General features: G+C 40.1%; 1 protein-coding gene across 1 annotated transcript in view; it reads left to right on the top strand.

The window, feature by feature from the left end:
• Positions 1–11,631: 11,631 nt before the first annotated feature.
• The window catches only part of LOC128684966 (N-acetylated-alpha-linked acidic dipeptidase 2), an 84,228-nt gene continuing 76,010 nt past the window's right edge, over positions 11,632–19,849 (top strand). The window contains exon 1 of the mRNA XM_053771375.2: positions 11,632–11,772. The gene's annotated coding sequence lies outside the window, so the exon portion shown is untranslated. The remainder of the gene's footprint in view (positions 11,773–19,849) is intronic.

Genomic DNA, 19,849 nt, shown 5'->3' with positions numbered 1-19,849 from the left:
AATATTTTGGGCATGATTCTCATTCATTCTAAATTTATTCAGTTTTCCATGTATGTACAGTAGATAACTTCTTACTTGAATCACTACCCTTTGTATATTGTTTTAGTACCTAATAATTCCTCTATTATGGAATACTAATTTTTCATCTCTATTCATCTTCAGCTTTATCTACAAAACCACATTGATTTCTTCAACAAACAGATAAATCTTGCCATATATAAGTCAACATAATCACATGTTTTCATCAGACAGGCTCCTCTGTCCTCGGTGTAAAGCATGATTTTGTAGTTTTTTTTTTTTTTTAATTTTTGTACCTTACGTCAATGTGATATTGTGCATTAATATAGATGCATTATTCATTTATTGCCAATACTGTACTGTAATAGAGATACTGTAATCTATTTCTGTTTACCAATATTTTTTTGTTTCGAATGTAGTGTAGTGATGTGGCTAGTTAATATTTGCCAAGTACTGTAATTCTGTATTTTATCATCTTACATGAGGAACTTTTAGCTGAATATTTTATTTAAAAAATAGAATGCAAGACACAGGAAAAAGACTGAGGATAGCGAGCATCTAAAATAAATGTTATGGTGTAATTACTTAACTAACTTAGCCAGCACAGTTTATAGTAACTGGCTTTTTTGGGGGGAATTTGTTCCAGTTTATTTAAATGAAAGACAGTATTACATATAAAATTAAAAATTATTCTGTTAACTTTATTATGATTGTAAATATACAGTATTTACAGGTATCACTTACACAGCCATAAAAGACAAATAAATAAAGCCATATGCTGGATGCTTAAGCTCATCTTTTATTTTGATCCATTGAAATTATTTTTATGGATAATAACTATGGCTGTAACATAAAACTTAATTCTTCGAGGTTTTCAATGACGTGAATATTGTACTATGAAATATCCATTTTTTGTTTCACAATCTATTCAGAAATATAATACTTTCTGCAACTTGACTCACTTGGAGTTAAATTCATGGTACAATATTCACACCTAATTATTATGATGGAGCTGATTTATATGAAGTTGATAAGTAAGCTAGTTCCAGTTTCTGTGCTGTAGGTTGTGTCTTTTACCGGTGGGTTTCCTTTTATAACTCTAGTGTCTTCTTCCTACACACAGGTGAGGAGTAGAAGACATTACTAAAGTTTATTGCCTAAGTTATAAGCTTCACATAAAGTTTTCTGTTTAATACCTTGTACTGTATTTAGTTGAGGTTGAAAGATATGCCAGTGCTGGTAAAACCTTTCTGGCACCTTCAGATGCCAAATTGTTACACATGTGATCATTATTGGTGATTCAGAGAAGAGACATATAATTAAGTTGAATGATTGAATGGGAAGAACACTTCAGTGCTCTGTGACTCATACAAATTTGATAGTTTTTAGTAAAATATGGTAATAATTCAGCACCTAAGTATGGTTTAATATAATTATCAAATATTGTTATTTTTACATATTTTTGGTTTTAACTTGTGTGTGATATATCATGACTGGTACCATGGTATCATATAGGCATCATCTTTCATTCTTATCACAGACTTTACTGTGACTAACTTTGCACTTGTTAACTGAAAGAGGGCACAAAGCTTTAAATTCCATTTGACACGTGTGATGTGCACTTAATCATCAAGTACTAATTAAAGAATGCTTAACACAGGCATTTGTTTCTTTTTATTTTAATATGTTCAAACAGTGCAAAATTCAATATTTTGAATTATATTACTGGTACAGTATACAGTATTTAGTTTTGTATTTTTTTTTTCAACAAACCAGCCTTTTCCCACCAAGGCAGGGTGACCTAAAAAGTAAAACAAAAGTTTCTCTTTTTAAATTTAGTAATTTTAAATTTAGTAATACATAGCTTTGTATTATTAGTAGTTATAATTGTATCCTAAGAAGATTGCCTGTATAGTACAAGATTAATTATTTGCATACTGTGTACTGTACTGTTAATAGTTACCCGCTCCCATACCATGTATGTATGTACACCTTACAGTGTTGTCCATAACATTCTAAATTGGATTCTTTTATGTTTGAGTATATTAATATTACTATAATAAACAGGATTTCAAAGCTTAGCCAGTGACTTGACTAGGGTGTTTAATGTGGCTTTTACATTTTGAGACACTTCCTTTTCTTATTTGAAAAATAGCATGATCAGAGTGCCATTCTGTTATAACAATCTGCATTCCATTCAGAGCCTACAGTAAGGTTATCTGGTATAAAAGGTGTAACTATCATTCACTGAATCCAAATGGAGACAATAGTAAAGAAAATATACACTTAAACATGTTGCAGAATAAACTTTTATTGTGACAGTGTTGTACTCTGTGGACCTTTAAGTCACAAGCTCTAAACAACGAAAAGTCTCGGTAAATGTTTGTTTTGCAACATGTCACCTTCACCATTCACTACTGATGAGTGTTTTCTGATGCATTCATCTTTACACAGATGCATTAAGAAACCCTTTTAAATGTATTGGATTTTTTCTATTAATTCAGTACTATTATTATTTTTTTTTTTATTATCACACTGGCCGATTCCCACTGATAATAATTTTACTTACCAACTAAAAAAAAAATTGTAGTGAATTTTGGAGTTGGTATTTTTTTTTTCCTAAATTGTTTTTTTCTATTTATTACTGACTATAACGATGACAAATAAATTTCAAGGATAACAATACAGTTTGATCATTCTTGTCAAATCTTAATATAAAAAAAAGTTTTTAAGGTTTGTAATAAAATATATAACCTACCATGATTTTTAGGTCTAGGTTAAGGTTATATTATTGACTTAGGTTTTAGTAGTTGTACTAATTATTTTAATATTGTTCAAAATTTTTTACAATGTCATTAAAATATTTAACCTCTGTCTGACTTTAATTTTTTTCTTTTATTTATATATGTACATAATTTATGGGCGACATCAAAGTGTTTGCACATCTAATAAGAACATCGGATATTTTTGTACATAATACAATTATGACAATTAATAATAATATAGATGAAATAATATATATAATAATAATAATATAGATGAGCAGATGAAAGAGTGGGAGAGGCACTGTCAAGAAATTTTAATGAAAATAAGAAAAAATTTTGGAGTGAGTTAAACAAGTTAAGAAAGCCTAGGGAAAGTATGGATTTGTCCGTTAAAAACAAAGTAGGGGAGTTAGTAGATGGGGAGAGGAAGGTATTAGGTAGATGGCGAGAATATTTTGAGGAACTTTTAAATGTTAAGGAAGAAAGAGAGGCAGTAACTTCATGCACTGGTCAGGGAGGTATACCATCTTTTAGGAGTGAAGAAGAGCAGAATGTAAGTGTGGGGGAGGTACGTGAGGCATTACGTAAAATGAAAGGGGGTAAAGCAGCTGGAACTGATGGGATCATGACAGAAATGTTAAAAGCAGGGGGGGATATAGTGTTGGAGTGTTTGGTACTTTTGTTTAATAAATGCGTGAAAGAGGGGCCGGTACCTAGGGATTGGCGGAGAGCATGTATAGTCCCTTTATATAAAGGGAAAGGGGACAAAAGAGATTGTAAAAATTATAGAGGAATAAGTTTACTGAGTATACCAGGAAAAGTATACGGTAGAGTTATAATTGAAAGAATTAGAGGTAAGACAGAATGTAGAATTGCGGATGAGCAAGGAGGCTTCAGAGTGGGTAGGGGATGTGTAGATCAAGTGTTTACATTGAAGCATATATGCGAACAGTATTTAGATAAAGGTAGGGAAGTTTTTATTGCATTTATGGATTTAGAAAAGGCATATGATAGAGTGGATAGAGGAGCAATGTGGCAGATGTTGCAAGTTTATGGAATAGGTGGTAAGTTACTAAATGCTGTAAAGAGCTTTTATGAGGATAGTGAGGCTCAGGTTAGGGTGTGTAGAAGAGAGGGAGAATACTTCCCGGTAAAAGTAGGTCTTAGACAGGGATGTGTAATGTCACCATGGTTGTTTAATATATTTATAGATGGGGTTGTAAAAGAAGTAAATGCTAGGGTGTTCGGGAGAGGGGTGGGATTAAATTATGGGGAATCAAATTCAAAATGGGAATTGACACAGTTACTTTTTGCTGATGATACTGTGCTTATGGGAGATTCTAAAGAAAAATTGCAAAGGTTAGTGGATGAGTTTGAGAAAGTAAAGGTAGAAAGTTGAAAGTGAACATAGAAAAGAGTAAGGTGATGAGGGTATCAAATGATTTAGATAAAGAAAAATTGGATATCAAATTGGGGAGGAGTAGTATGGAAGAAGTGAATGTTTTCAGATACTTGGGAGTTGACGTGTCGGCAGATGGATTTATGAAGGATGAGGTTAATCATAGAATTGATGAGGGAAAAAAGGTGAGTGGTGCGTTGAGGTATATGTGGAGTCAAAAAACGTTATCTATGGAGGCAAAGAAGGGAATGTATGAAAGTATAGTAGTACCAACACTCTTATATGGGTGTGAAGCTTGAGTGGTAAATGCAGCAGCGAGGAGACGCTTGGAGGCAGTGGAGATGTCCTGTCTAAGGACAATGTGTGGTGTAAATATTATGCAGAAAATTCGGAGTGTGGAAATTAGGAGAAGGTGTGGAGTTAATAAAAGCATTAGTCAGAGGGCAGAAGAGGGGTTGTTGAGGTGGTTTGGTCATTTAGAGAGAATGGATCAAAGTAGAATGACATGGAAAACATATAAATCTATAGGGGAAGGAAAGAGGGGTAGGGGTCGTCCTCGAAAGGGTTGGAAAGAGGGGGTAAAGGAGGTTTTGTGGGCGAGGGGCTTGGACTTCCAGCAAGCGTGCATGAGCGTGTTAGATAGGAGTGAATGGAGACGAATGATACTTGGGACCAGACGATCTGTTGGAGTGTGAGCAGGGTAATATTTAGTGAAGGGATTCAGGGAAACCGGTTATTTTCATATAGTCGGACTTGAGTCCTGGAAATGGGAAGTACAATGCCTGCACTTTAAAGGAGTGGTTTGGGATATTGGCAGTTTGGAGGGATATGTTGTGTATCTTTATACATATATGCTTCTAAACTGTTGTATTCTGAGCACCTCTGCAAAAGCAGTGATAATGTGTGAGTGTGGTGAAAGTGTTGAATGATGATGAAAGTATTTTCTTTTTGGGGATTTTCTTTCTTTTTTGGGTCACCCTGCCTCGGTGGGAGACGACCGACTTGTTGAAAAAAAAAAATATATATATATATATTATTATTATTATTATTAGGTAGATGGCAAGAATATTTTGAGGAACTTTTAAATGTTAAGGAAGAAACAGAGGAAGTAATTTCATGCACTGGTCAGGGAGGTATACCATCTTTTAGGAGTGAAGAAGAGCAGAATGTAAGTGTGGGGGAGGTACGTGAGGCATTACGTAAAATGAAAGGGGGTAAAGCAGCTGGAACTGATGGGATCATGACAGAAATGTTAAAAGCAGGGGGGGATATAGTGTTAGAGTGGTTGGTACTTTTGTTTAATAAATGGATGAAAGAGGGGAAGGTACCTAGGGATTGGCGGAGAGCATGTATAGTCCCTTTATATAAAGGGAAAGGGGACAAAAGAGACTGTAAAAATTATAGAGGAATAATTTTACTGAGTATACCAGGAAAAGTGTACGGTAGGGTTATAATTGAAAGAATTAGAGGTAAGACAGAATGTAGGATTGCGGATGAGCAAGAAGGTTTCAGAGTGGGTAGGGGATGTGTAGATCAAGTGTTTACATTAAAGCATATATATGTGAACAGTATTTAGATAAAGGTAGGGAAGTTTTTATTGCATTTATGGATTTAGAAAAGGCATATGATAGAGTGGATAGAGGAGCAATGTGGCAGATGTTGCAAGTACAGTGGACCCCCGGATAACGATATTTTTTCATTCCAGAAGTATGTTCAAGTGCCAGTACTGACCGAATTTGTTCCCATAAGGAATATTGTGAAGTGGATTAGTCCATTTCAGACCCCAAAACACACACGTACAAATGCACTTACATAAATACAATTACATAACTGGTCGCATTGGGAGGTGATCGTTAAGCGGGGGTCCACTGTATATGGAATAGGTGGTAAGTTATTAAATGCTGTAAAGAGTTTTTATGAGGATAGTGAGGCTCAGGTTAGGGTGTGTAGAAGAGAGGGAGACTACTTCCCGGTAAAAGTAGGTCTTAGACAGGGATGTGTAATGTCACCATGGTTGTTTAATATATTTATAGATGGGGTTGTAAAGGAAGTAAATGCTAGGGTGTTTGGGAGAGGGGTGGGATTAAATTTTGGGGAATCAAATTCAAAATGGGAATTGACACAGTTACTTTTTGCTGATGATATTGTGCTTATGGGAGATTCTAAAGAAAAATTGCAAAGGTTAGTGGATGAGTTTGGGAATGTGTGTAAAGGTAGAAAGTTGAAAGTGAACATAGAAAAGAGTAAGGTGATGACGGTGTCAAATGATTTAGATAAAGAAAAATTGGATATCAAATTGGGGAGGAGGAGTATGGAAGAAGTGAATGTTTTCAGATACTTGGGAGTTGACGTGTCGGCGGATGGATTTATGAAGGATGAGGTTAATCATAGAATTGATGAGGGAAAAAAGGTGAGTGGTGCATTGAGGTATATGTGGAGTCAAGAAACGTTATCTATGGAGGCAAAGAAGGGAATGTATGAAAGTATAGTAGTACCAACACTCTTATATGGGTGTGAAGCTTGGGTGGTAAATGCAGCAGCGAGGAGACGGTTGGAGGCAGTGGAGATGTCCTGTTTAAGGGCAATGTGTGGTGTAAATATTATGCAGAAAATTCGGAGTGTGGAAATTAGGAAAAGGTGTGGAGTTAATAAAAGTATTAGTCAGAGGGCAGAAGAGGGGTTGTTGAGGTGGTTTGGTCATTTAGAGAGAATGGATCAAAGTAGAATGACATGGAAAGCATATAAATCTATAGGGGAAGGAAGGCGGGGTAGGGGTCTTTATATGTGTATGCTTCTAAACTGTTGTATTCTGAGCACCTCTGCAAAAACAGTGATAATGTGCGAGTGTGGTGAAAGTGTTGAATGATGATGGAAGTATTTTCTTTTTGGGGATTTTCTTTCTTTTTTGGGTCACCCTGCCTCGGTGGGAGATGGCCGACTTGTTGAAAAAAAAAAAAAAAAAATATAATATATATATATATTATATATATATATATATATATATATATATATATATATATATATATATATATATATATATATATATATATATATATATATATATATATATATATACACATATATATACATTGTGTGTGTGTGTGTGCATGCATGCATATGCAAAGTTTTTTACATATAGAAGTGTAAACAGATGCTGAAGCCACAGGATGAGTTACAGTTTCCAATTTCATGTACAGTTATGGACAGCTGACAGTAGGACAGTCATTAAGACTGCCATCAACCTAGACTAGTATCGAAAAGGCCTGCCTGCCTGCCTGTGCTTTATTGCCCTGTCTGCTGTGATCTGCCTGCCTGCCTGTCTTAAGGCAAGCATAGGCATGAGAAAATTTGAATTACAACACTTCCAATCACCAAGGTTAAAACTAGTCTGCACTGCTTGCTTGCGGACATAGAAAATACCCATTTAATACATATAACAAAACTGAGTTTTCACATGGAATCCAATGATTCCAAGTTTTTTAATTCTGTTAGTATATTACATAAGAATTACATTATGTTAATATATTACATAAATATGAGTAGTGGGGGCTGAAGAGGGTTGGAATAGTTTTAAAAATGCAGTATTAGAATGTGGGGCAGAAGTTTGTGGCTATAGGAGGGTGGGTGCAGGAGGAAAGAGGAGTGATTGGTGGAATGATGAAGTAAAGGGTGTGATAATAGAGAAAAAGGTAGCTCATGAGAGGTTTTTACAAAGAAGTGTTATAAGAAGAGCAGAGTATATAGAGAGTAAAAGAAAGGTGAAGAGAGTGGCGAGAGAGTGCAAAAGGAAAGCAGATGATAGTGGGAGAGGCACTGTCAAGAAATTTTAATGAAAACAAGAAAAAATTTTGGAGTGAGATAAACAAGTTAAGAAAGCCTAGGGAACGAATGGATTTGTCAGTTAAAAACAGATTAGGGGAGTTAGTAGATGGGGAGCTGGAGGTATTGGGTAGATGGCAGGAATATTTTGAGAACTTTTAAATGTCGACGAAGAAAGAGAGGCGGTCATTTCATGCACTGGCCAGGGAGGTATAACATCATCTAGGAGTGCTGTATAGCCCTTGTGGTTAAGTGCTTCTTTTTGATTATAATAATCATCTAGGAGTAAATAAGAGCAGGATGTGAGTGTGGGGGAGTTGCAGGAGGCATTACGTAGAATCAAAGGGGGTAAAGCAGCAGGAACTGATAGCATCATGACAGAAATGTTAAAAGCAGGGGGGGATATAGTGTTGGAGTGGTTAGTATTTTTGTTTAATAATGTATGTTAGAGGGGAAGGTACCTTGGGATTGGCAGAGAGCATGTATAGTTCCTTTATATAAAGGGAAGGGGGACAAAGGAGATTGTAAAAATTATAGGGGAATAAGTTTATTGGCAGTTTGGAGGGGTATGTTGTGTATCTTTATACGTATATGCTTCTAAACTGTTGTATCTGGGCACCTCTGAAAAACAGCGATTATGTATGAGTGAGGTGAAAGTGATGAATGATGATGAAAGTTTTTTCTTTTTGGGGAGTTTCTTTCGTTTTGGGTCACCCTGCCTTGGTAGGAGACGGCCAGGAAAAATGTACGGTAGGGTTATTATTGAAAGAATTAGAGGTAAGACAGAGAATAGGATTGCGGATGAGCAAGGAGGCTTTAGAGTGGGTAGGGGATGTGTAAATCAAGTGTTTACATTGAAGCATACATGTGAACAGTATTTAGATAAAGGTAGGGAAGTTTTCATTGCATTTATGGATTTATAAAAGGCATATGATAGAGTGGATAGGGAAGCAATGTGTCAGATGTTGCATGTATATGGAATAGGTAGTAAGTTACTAAATGCTGTAAAGTTTTTATGAGGATAGTGAGGCTCAGGTTAGGGTGTGTAGAAGAGAGGGAGATTACTTCCCGGTAAAAGTAGGTCTTAGACAGGGATGTGTAATGTCAGGGATGGGGTTGTAAAAGAAGTATATACTAGGGTGTTGGGGAGAGGGGTGGGATTAAATTACAGTGGACCCCCAGTTCACGATATTAATCTGTTCCTGAGAGCTCATCGTAAACCAAAATGATCGGAAAGCGAATCAATTTTCCCCATAAGAAATAATGGAAATCAAATTAATCCGTGCAAGACACCCAAAATATGAAAAAAAAACTTTTACCACATGATATATTAAGTTTAATGCAATGTAATAATTACAATAACAATAGAATAATCACAATAGAATAATTAACACTTACCTTTAATGAAGATCTGGTGATGATTGATGGGATGGGAGGAGGGGAGAGTGTCAAAGTTTTTAATGTTTAGAAGGGGAATCCCCCTCCATTAGGACTTGAGGTAGCAAGTCCTTTTCCGGGGTTACTTCCCTTCTTCTTTTAATGCCACTAGGACCAGCTTGAGAGTCACTGGACTTCTGTCGCAAAACATATCTGTCCATAGAGGCCTGTACCTCTCGTTCCTTTATGACATATTGTCAGTGTACAGGTTGCCAACACGGCTTGCAGTAGCTGTGTCAGGGTGATTTTCATCAAAAAAGGTTTGCACTTCAAGCCACTTTGCACACATTTCCTTAATTTCAATAGTCATTAGCACCCTTGGTCTCGATGGGTTGGCACTAGAAGCTTTCTTGGGGCCCATGGTGACTTACTTTGCAGAAACAAGCACCAAAAACAGCGATAATATGGAATGTACCGAATGTATCCTTAGATGCGTGCACACTTGCTGGCTTGTAAACACTGGACACGTCTCATACGAACCGTATCGCATACCGGGTTTTGTAACGGGAACCGAAGCAAATTTTTTGCGATATAATGCTTCGGATACCGGATTTATCGGATACCGATGGCTTCGCGAACCGGGGGTCCACTGTATTAGGAATCGGATACAAAATGGGAGTTGACGCAGTTACTTTTTGCTGATGATATTGTGCTTATGGGTGATTCTAAAGAAAAGTTGCAAAGGTTAGTGGACAAGTTTGGGAGGGTGTGTAAAGGTAGAAAGTTGAAAGTGAACATAGATAAGAGTAAGGTGATGAGGGTGTCAAATGATTTAGATAAAGAAAAATTGGATATCACATTAGAGAGAAGGAGTATGGAAGAAGTGAATGTTTTCAGATATTTGGGAGTTGGTGTCAGTGGATGGGTTTATGAAGGATGAGGTTAACCACAGAATAGATGAGGGAAAAAAGGCGAGTGGTGCACTGCAATATATGTGGAGACAAAAAATGTTATCAGTGGCAGCATAGAAGGGAATGTATGAAAGTATAGTGGTACCAACACTCTTATATGGGTGTGAAGCTTGGAGTGTAAATGCTGCAGTGAAAAGGCGGTTGGAGGCAGTGCAGATATCCTGTCTAAGGGCAATGTGTGGTGTAAATATTATGCAGGGAATTTGAAGTGTGGAAATTAGAAGGTGTGGAGTTAATAAAAGTATTAGTCAGAGGGCTGAAGTGGGGTTGTTGAGGTGGTTTGGTCATTTAGAGAGAATGGATGTAAGTAGCAGCTGTCATTATGGGTGAGCACTAAACCCATAGGGATTATACAGCACCTGTGGGGGGGATGATGGAAGGTATACAGTTTTAGGTCAGGGAACTGGAGCACAGATCCAACTCCCTAGGTCAAGAGCACCTCACCAGCATCAAGGAACCTCACTTGAGGGGTCCAGGAGCTGTCGTTAACTTAGCTGTATAGCCCTTGTGGTTTAGCACCTCTTTTTTATTATAATAATTTCATTAAGTTAATATTGTATTGACTTGAGAAAGCTCCTGGAGAGGAAAATGTAGCGATAGCATTCTTTTGTATATATGTTGGTAGAATTATCGACTGTGTAAAGTAAAAGGACACAAGTGCAATAAATGTGACATTTTATTGTGGCAACGTTTCGCTCTCCAGGAGCTTTGACAAAGCTCCTGGAGAGCGAAACATTGCCACAATAAAATGTTACATTAGTTGCACTTGTCCCCCCTCAAGGGAGGTTCTGGTGAGGGGCTCTTGATCTAGGGAATTGGATCTGTGCTCCAGTTCCCTAAATTGAGCCTGAATCCCCCCCACATGCGCTGTATAATCCTACGGGTTTAGCGCTCCTTATGATTATAATAATATATCACATGCCAGTCCGTAGGTGCTGCATGACCCCTACGGATTTAGCGTTGCCGTAGCTAGATTGGTAGCGCAGTCAGCTCACACACTGAGGTCCGTGGTTCGATCCCCGGTACGGGTGGAACCATTAGGACGTATTTCCTTAAGAAACCTGCTGCCCATGTTCACCTAGCAGTAAATAAGATGTTAATGGACTGGTGTGGGTCGCATACTGGGGGCAAAACTGACCTAATTTTCCTGAAATTCTCCGCATAACAAGGGGCTTTATATATAGTAGTATGTCTAAGTTGTATCATGTAGAAGACATATTATTACTATTATTATTATGATAATGAAGGGTTGGTAAGGAAGGTGATGTTAGCAGGTGGGTAGTGAAGGTGAAGATTATTACAGTAGCGTCCAGGACGTCAGTGAGGGAGGTTGTGGCTGCTGCTGTTCCTCCTATAATACCTTACCCACACGAGTGACGGCTTCACCTCGTCTAACTTCTAGTGTCACCATCCACCATAAAAGGTAAACCAATATATATTTTTTTTTAATTTCATATCAAGGACCCCAATGGAAATTGGTCACTTTGACTTTTTTGGGGGTTTATACTGGTAGTTAATTATGCTGCTATGTATGATAATTGATATAAGTGTATTTATGTCTACCTATACCTCAGTCTGCCCGAGCATAATAGTGCCTTTCTCTGTACTTAACGTAAGTAAGTAGTAAGTAAGTTGGTTCAGGTATACACAAGTAAAGTTACATAATTATCATACATAATTATTATTACATAATTATCATACACAAATAGGTACACATACATAAACCTCACCATGATCTTCATACAAGTAATTTGATTAGAATCGACACCATGCCCAGCTCTTCTAGGGCAGGGTAGGTGCCTGAGCCGGAGCTTGTAGCTCACAAGACTGTCATTCCCATTATCCCCCTTGTGGCGGGGATGACAGACCAGAGAGGCCTAGCTTGTGGCTAGGCCTGGGGACAGTTGGTCCCAAAGACGAGGAGGTATTTGTGCCTCCTTCCATGGGAGACTTAGGTCTCAGACACTCCTAAGAGAGGGAGACAAGGCCGGGCCACCACTAGGAAAAGGCCCGGGCCGGGAGAATACCGGAGAATCTTTAATAATAATAAAAAATAATAATTTGATTAGAAGGCAACAATAATACACTAATTATTTATATTTACACCATAAAATTTATATAAATTTGGGAAAATTACATCGAAATTTTCCACTGGCGTCCTTTTTATTGTCAGTACACATTGTAACATTTGCAAAGAAATAAAATCTATCTTTTTTTCTTATCTTATAAAAGCTGGTCTGTCCAATTGAACTTTTAAGGACCTTAATGGAAATAAATCACTAACTTTATTTATTGGCGGGGGGGGGGGGTCTTAGTTAATTTACACTGTGTGATAATTATACTTATGCCTACCTGCGCCTAGCTGTATGACCATTGTCGGTTTAGCGCTTTCCTTAATAATAATAACTGTGCCTAAATGAACTTACAAATGGGCAGGCTGGAGTAAGGCTCTTGATCCAAGGAACGAACTACTTTCCCTTTGCTTAAACCAGGTTTCCCCCATAGCCCTGTTATATTCAAGGGGAAGCGTTAAACCCTGTGGAGTTACACTAAACCGAGGACTGGAAGGGGCTAGGGAGTATACAAGTTTGATCTGAGGAAAGGAGAGATTACCTCTAATTCCTCGCATTAAGAGCCCTTCATCAGCATCAAGGAGCCTCTTGAAGAGTCAGGTACGCTGACCCCCTACGGATTTAACGCTCTCCCCGTCAAAATTATTTTCTAGTTAAACCCGAATTTTGCAACAAATCCCCCCCCCCCCACACACACTGGCTTTCCAGTATAATGTACAAGTGAAGCACTGTTGATCCGAGGACTTGGAGCTACCCTTCCCTTGAGTTTAATCTCATCGTCTCAGTCTCACTGTCCTCCATGACGTACAGGTTTAGTGCTTCCCTACGAATAATAATGAATTATAATTAATAATAACTAGTAATAATAATTAGTAATTAACAGTAATAATTAATAATAATTAGTAATTAATAATGATTAATAATTAGTAATAACTAGTAATAATAATTAGTAATAACTAACAATAATGATTAATAATAATTAGTAATAACTAGTAATAATTAGTAATAACTAGTAATAATAATTAGTAATAACTAACAATAATGATTAATAATAATTAGTAATAACTAGTAATAATAATTCGTAATAACTAAAAATAATAATGATCAATAATAATAATAATAATAATAATGTACTATAAACATTAGAATAAGTGAAGGTCAAGGTGGGAGTCATCATGGGGGAAGCCCCGACACATCAGGAAAATATTTCACCTCAAAATATTGTATCATTCCCATGTTTAAATACACAGACACGTTGTTGTTACTTTAACATTCATGGGAGGGGGCTCTAAACCCGTAGGGGTCATATAGCATCTGGTGGGGTGGGGATACACTGAGAGGTGTGTCTGTGTATATACACTGAAGTGTGTGTGTCTCAGTGTATATACACTGAGAGGTGTGTGTCTCAGTGTATATACACTGGGAGGTGTGTGTCTCAGTGTATATACACTGGGAGGTGTGTGTCTCAGTGTATATACACTGAGAGGTGCGTCTGTGTATATACACCGAGAGGTGTGTCTGTGTATATACACAGAGAGGAGTGTATATCTCTTGAACTTGCATCTCGGTAATACTAACCTAAGTCAAACTGACTTCGTTAGGTTAATCTATGTTAAATCTACATAATACACAGTATCTACCTTTTGTGATTAGATTCGGGATGGGAGCGTTAAACTTGTAGGGGTCAAAAAGCACCCTGGTAATGGGAAGCATTTAGATTCGTTCCAAGGAAGAGGAGAGGAGGTCCCCAATGAATATAACCTAATCAGGCTCCGTGAATTGTGTAAACAGGCACACTCAAAAAACTAATGCGCCTATTTTCCATCTGCTTTTCACTGTTATGTTTACCTGGGGGTAAATTTTTACAGTGAACTCAATCCTATAACATCCATCCATCTTTCCTACGAAGATGATAATGTTGAAACTGTATGTACAGTGAAAAGTGCACATTGATTAAAGTGGACAAGTGGAAAATAGTGATAAATGAAAGGGATATAAATAAGATATGTAAAATGTCCAGTTCGAGAGCAATGGTTGAAGTTGGATAAATTTAATTTAGATGGGATATAGGAAAGAACCAGTTTATCAAGAGGTGTAGATAAGTGAAACTATTTGATAAGTTGCATGAATGAAGCGAATACTATATAACTTTAAAAAATATTAGACACAGTCTGGAGTCTGAATGGCTGAGTGTTACATTTTCCTACTTATGGGCCGGACGTTAACCTAGGTGCTCCTCGTTTCCGTTCCTCTGCACACAGACACCGCACCCACACAGACACCACACACACAGACACCACACACACACAGACACCGCACCCTCCCCCACACACACACACACCACACACCACACACACACACCACATTCACACACATACACCACATACACACACACCACATACACACACCACATACACACACACCACATACACACACACCACATACACACACCACACACACACACCACACACACACACACACACACACACTGCGGGGCCAGGAGCTAGGACTCGACCCCTGCAACCACAAATAGGTGAGTGAGTACACACACACACACACCACATACACACACACCACATACACACACACACCGCATACACACACACCACATACACACACACCACATACACACACACACACCACACACACACACACACACACACCACACACACCCACCACATTCACACACACACACACACACACACACACACACACACACACACACACACACACACACACACACACACACACACACACACACACACACACACACAACCCACTCACTGTTCCCTCTGCCACCAACCCCCATATCACAAACCTCACCCCAACAGCTGTCCCTTATGGGCATTCTGACCCCACCCCCATCATCACAAACCCCACCTACACCACAGCCCCATATAGGCCCCCACCAAGGCTCTCGCTCCCCCAACCCCAATATTCTTGCATGACCACAATGATAGAAAAGAAACTGAAAGTTTGGTACACAAACGCGGATGGAATAACGAATAAACATGAGGAGTGGAACGAAAGAATCAGTGAAAAATCCCCAGACATCATAGCAGTCACAGAAACAAAGCTCGCTGAGACAATAACAGACACAATCTTCCCAACGGGATATCAGATCCTGAGGAAAGATAGAAGGAGTAGAGGGGGAGGAGGGGTTGCACTGCTCATAAAACACCGATGGGGATTTGAGGAAATGGAAGGCATGGACATGATTGGAGAAAGAGACTACATTGTAGGTACAAATCAGTCCGGAGAACATAGTCATTGGAGTGATGTATAACCCACCACAGAACTGCAGGAGGCGAAGAGAGGAGTACGAAGAAAACAACAGGGTGATGGTGGACACACTGGCTGAGGTGGCAAGAAGAGCTCACTCGAGCAGAGCAAAGTTACTGGTAATGGGCGATTTTAACCACAGGGAGATCGACTGGGAAAACCTGGAGCCACATGGGGGTCCCGAAACATGGAGAGCCAAGATGATGGATGTGGTACTTGAAAACCTCATGCATCAACATGTCAGGGACACAACCAGAGAGAGAGGGGAGGATGAGCCAGCAAGACTGGATCTTGTGTTCACCTGAGGAGTTCAGACATTGAGGACATCACTTACGAGAGGCCCCTTGGAGCTAGCGATCACGTGGTTCTGAGTTTTGATTATATAGTAGAGTTACAAGTGGAGAAGGTAACAGGAACTGAAGGGGACAGGCCAAACTATAAAAGGGGGGACTACACAGGTATGAGAAACTTCCTGCAGGAGGTTCAGTGGGACAGAGAAATGGTAGGAAAATCAGTAAACGAGATGATGGAATATGTGGCAACAAAGTGCAAGGAGGCAGAGGAAAGTTTTGTTCCCAAGGGAAACAGAAATAATAGGAAGACCAAAACGAGTCCTTGGTTTACCCGAAGGTGTAGGGAGGCAAAAACTAAGTGCAACAGAGAATGGAAAAGGTACAGGAGGCATAGGACCCAGGAAAACAAGGAGATTAGTAGAAGAGCCAGAAACGAGTATGCACAGATAAGGAGGGAGGCCCAGCGACAGTATGAAAACGACATAGCATCGAAAGTCAAATCTGACCCGAAACTGCTGTATAGCCACATTAGGAGGAAGACAAAAGTCAAGGACCAGGTGATAAGGCTGAGGAAAGAAGGTGGAGAACTCACAAGAAACGATCAAGAGGTATGTGAGGAGCTCAACACGAGATTTAAGGAAGTATTTACAGTAGAGACAGGAAGGACTCTGGGGGGACAGACCAGATGGGGACACCAGCAAGGAATACACCAACAAGTGTTGGACGACATACATACAGATGAGGAGGAGGTGAGGAAACTGCTAAGGGACATCGATACCTCAAAGGCAATGGGACCTGGACAACATCTCCCCGTGGGTCCTTAGAGAGGGAGCAGATATGTTGTGCGTGCCACTTACCACAATCTTCAACACGTCCCTGGAAACTGGGCAACTACCTGAGGTATGGAAGACGGTAAATGTAGTTCCCATTTTTAAAAAAGGAGACAGAAAAGAGGCACTAAACTATAGACCTGTGTCATTGACGTGTATAGTATGCAAAATTATGGAGAAGATTATCAGGAGGAGAGTGGTGGAGCACCTGGAATGGAACAAGAGTATAAATGCCAACCAGCACGGATTCACGGAAGGCAAATCCTGTGTCACAAACCTTCTGGAGTTTTATGATAAAATAACAGAAGACACGAGAGAGAGGGGTGGGTTGATTGCATCTTCTTGGACTGCAAGAAGGCCTTTGATACAGTCCCTCACAAGAGATTAGTGCAGAAGCTAGAGCATCAGGCACATATAACAGGAAGGGCACTGCAATGGATCAGAGAATACCTGACAGGGAGGCAACAACGAGTCATGGTACGTAATGATGTATCACAGTGGGCACCTGTGACGAGCGGGGTCCCACAGGGGTCGGTCCTAGGACCAGTGCTATTTTTGGTATATGTGAACGACATGATGGAAGGGTTAGACTCAGAAGTGTCCCTGTTTGCAGATGATGTGAAGTTAATGAGGAGAATTAAATCTGATGAGGACCAGGCAGGACTTCAAAGAGACCTGGACAGACTGGACACCTGGTCCAGCAAATGGCTTCTCGAATTTAATCCTGCCAAATGCAAAGTCATGAAGATAGGGGAAGGGCACAGAAGACCACAGACAGAGTATAGGCTAGGTGGCCAAAGACTGCAAACCTCACTCAAGGAGAAAGATCTTGGGGTGAGTATAACACCGAGCATGTCTCCGGAAGCACACATCAACCAGGTAACTGCTGCAGCATATGGGCGCCTGGCAAACCTGAGAACAGCGTTCCGATACCTTAATAAGGAATCGTTCAAGACACTGTACACCGTGTACGTCAGGCCCATACTGGAGTATGCAGCACCTGTTTGGAACCCGCACTTGATAAAGCACGTCAAGAAACTAGAGATAGTGCAAAGGTTTGCGACAAGGTTAGTTCCAGAGCTAAGGGGAATGTCTTATGAAGAAAGGTTAAGGGAAATCGGCCTGACGACACTGGAGGACAGGAGGGTCAGGGGAGACATGATAACGACATATAAAATACTGCGTGGAATAGACAAGATGGACAAAGACAGGATGTTCCAGGGAGGGGACACAGAAACAAGAGGTCACAATTCGAAGTTGAAGACACAGATGAGTCAGAGAGATATTAGGAAGTATTTGTTCAGTCATAGAGCTGTCAGGCAGTGGAATAGCCTAGAAAATGACGTAGTGGAGGCAGGAACCATACATAGTTTTAAGACGAGGTATGATAAAGCACATGGAGCGGGAAGAGAGAGGACCCAGTAGCAACCGGTGAAGAGGCGGGGCCTGGAGCTAGGACTCGACCCCTGCAACCACAAATAGGTGAGTACACACACACACACACACACACACACACACACACACACACACACACACACACACACACACACACACACACACAAATGACTTAGTGGAGGCAGGAACCATACACAGTTTTAAGACGAGGTTTGATAAAGCTCATGGAGCGGGGAGAGAGAGGGCCTAGTAGCAACCGGTGAAGAGGCGGGGCCAGGAACTAAGACTCGACCCCTGCAACCACAAATAGGTGAGTACAAATAGGTGAGTACACACACACACACACACACACACACAGTCATAGAGTTGTCAGCAAGTGGAATAGCCTAGCAAGCGAAGTAGTGGAGGCAGGAACCATACATAGTTTTAAGAAGAGGTATGACAAAGCTCAGGAAGCAGAGAGAGAGAGGATCCAGTAGCGATCAGTGAAGAGGCGGGGCCAGGAGCTGAGTCTCGACCCCTGCAACCACAATTAGGTGAGCACAATTAGGTGAGTACACACACACACACACACACACACACACACACACACACACACACACATACACACAATCTTCTCCCAGCAGGCACCTAAAGACAGTACCTAACCAACCGGGATGTGGTTCGTACATCAGTTTTCGTGCGGCCAGCAGTAACAGCCTGGTTGATCAGACCCTGATCCACTACGAGGCCTGGTCTCAGACCGAGCCGCGGGGGCGTTGACCCCCGAAACCCTCTCCAGGTAAACAGGCCAAGTGTCTATCGACAAGCGCCTTTGACAGCTGGTAACTAACCAAGTCATGGAGAAGCTTTTCATTAAAAGATTGATGGAACACATAGGAAAGAATGGGCTTATACACGATAACCAGCACTGCTTCAGGGAGGGGAATTTCTGTGCCACAAACCTACTGGAATTTTGCAAGGTGACAAAAGTAAGGCAGGAGAGAGAGCGGTGGGTAGACTGCATTTTCTTGGACTACATGTAAGAAGGCTTCGACACAGTTCCGCACAGGAGTTTAGTGCAAAAGCTAGAGGAGCAGGCAGGAGTATCAGGAAAGGTGCTGCAATGGATCAGAGAATACCTGACAGGAAGGAAAGAACGAGTGGTGGTACGTGATAAGGTGTCAGAGTGGGCGCCTGTGAGGAGCGGGGTTCCTCAAAGGTCAGTGCTATTGCCGGTGCTGTTTCTGGTTTATGTGGATGGTATGACACGGGATAGATTCAGAGGTGTCCCAGTTTGCAGACGATGTGAAGCTGATGCGGAGAACTCAAGTGGATGAAGATCAGGAAGGACTGCAAAGGGATCTGAACAGGTAGGACTACAGAGGGATCTGGATATGCTGTAAGCCTGGTCCAACCGGCTCCTGGAGTTTAACCCCCATCAAGTGCAAAGTCCTGAAACTTGGGGAAGGTCAACGAAAACCGCAGACAGAGTACAGGCTGAGGGGCTAAAGACTGCAAACCTCACTCAAGGAAAAGGATCTTGGGGTGAATATAATACCGAGCACATATCCTGAGGCGCACATCAACCAAATAATTGTTGCGGCATATGGGCGCCTGGCAAACTTAAGAATAGCGTTTCGACACCT

Source organism: Cherax quadricarinatus, chromosome 5, assembly GCF_038502225.1.
Source record: "Cherax quadricarinatus isolate ZL_2023a chromosome 5, ASM3850222v1, whole genome shotgun sequence".
NCBI lineage: Eukaryota > Metazoa > Arthropoda > Malacostraca > Decapoda > Parastacidae > Cherax > Cherax quadricarinatus.
This window is presented reverse-complemented; position numbering and strand designations above follow the sequence as displayed.